Here is a 1,755-nt window from a genome sequence, read left to right on the forward strand (position 1 = left end):
CAGCCTGACCAACATGGTAAAACCCTGTCTCTACTAAAAATACAAAAAAAATTTAGCTGGGTGTGGTGGCAGGCACCTGTAGTCCCAGCAACTCAGGAGGCTGAGACAGGAGAATTGCTTGAACCCGGGAGGCAGAGGTTGCAGTGAGCTGAGATAGCACCTCTACACTCCAGCCTGGGAGACAGAGTGGGACTCTGTCTCCAAAAACACAAAACAAAACAAAGCAAAACCCACAGATGGAAAACACTAGCTTCATGAGGTACGTGACATTTGCTGCTCGACGGTGTCTACTTCAGCGCCAGCTCCCTTGGGCATGTGGGTCTCTCTGCATTGTCAGCTCTGACAACCGCCTGTTTGCACAATACATGGTGGTACATTGGCCCTTGGCTTGGATAGGACAACAGCGTGCTCCCCCACTCAGCTGCCAGTCACAGGATGGAGCACTGGGGAGTGAAATTGGGGTCTGTGTCTTCTTAGTGCTGTGCAGGTTGGGTCTTTTGCAGCCCCAAAGACGTGGCATCCTAGCCAGGGAGTTGGGGCAGGACTGGAGCAGGGGCCAGCAAGGCCCGGCGTGGGGTGGGGAGCTGTGGGCTCAGAGCAGCGAGGCTGGGAGGCACCACAAGTAAGTCTTTTGTCCTGAGTGAAAGTGACAGGAAAATCTCACGGCCTCCAACCTGCAGCTGCATATGAGTGGGTGAAATCAGAGTGACATCCCTGTACTTTGTCCCAGAGAAGAGGTTTGACCTTGGAAGAGCAGCCCTAGAGCCCTGTTCCGCAGGTCCCCCTGCGGGCTGCTACCTGGCCTTGAAGGTCCTGTGGGCCCTACCTGCCCCTGACCACTCCCTGGGCCCCTGAGAATTAAGGTCACGGCCACCGGGCAGCCAGGCCCCAAGGAAGGACAACCAGATAAGGACGGGGGCTCCCCATCAGCCTGAGAATGACTGACAGGTGGGCATACTAACCCCGCCTCCTGGGACTGACTGACAGAGCTGAACACCTCCATCTGGGAAAGACAGCGCCTCTGTCCCTGTTCCCCAAGGTCCCACCCAACCTTCTCTTAGAGTCTTGCAGACTGAATGGGGTGGTCAAGAAGTGTGAGGCCCTCTGTCTTTCAGGCCTGTCTGGGGCCTCGCCACATACCTGTGGATTGTCCTTGGGGTTGTCAATTGCCTTGTACTATATCTGAATGTGTCCCCCAAGATTCATGTCTTAAAATATAACGGCCAGTGTGGCAGTATTAAGACGTGGGGCCTTCAGGAGGTGACTGCGTCATGAGGCAGAGCCCTCACGGATGGGATTAGGCCCCTTAGCAAAGGGCTTGAGGGAGTGGGTTCATCCCCTTGGGTCCCTTCCACCACGTGAGGATGCAGCATTCATCCTCTGGAGGGCAACAGGTACCATCTTGGAAGCAGAGACTGGGCCCTCACCAGATACCGAACCTGCTGCTGCCTTGACCTGGGTCTCTCCAGCCTCCAGAACTGTGTTCTTTATAAATGACCCAGTCTTAGGTATTTTGTTATGGCAGATAAATGACCCAGTCTTAGGTATTTTCTTATGGCAGACTGAATAGACTAGGACACCCTCTCTGGACACCGGTGTCCTAATCTGTGTCATGGGTCCATGCATGGATTCCACAAGGTAATATGGGCCTTCCATACTGGGTTCGAGTTAGTCCCCACATATGTATCTCTAAATATGTACGTGCACATATATGTATAAGTGTATGTGCAGATACAATTTTTTTCTTTTGATGAA

Source organism: Callithrix jacchus, chromosome 6 (genome assembly GCF_049354715.1).
Source record: "Callithrix jacchus isolate 240 chromosome 6, calJac240_pri, whole genome shotgun sequence".
In the NCBI taxonomy this organism is placed as follows: domain Eukaryota; kingdom Metazoa; phylum Chordata; class Mammalia; order Primates; family Cebidae; genus Callithrix; species Callithrix jacchus.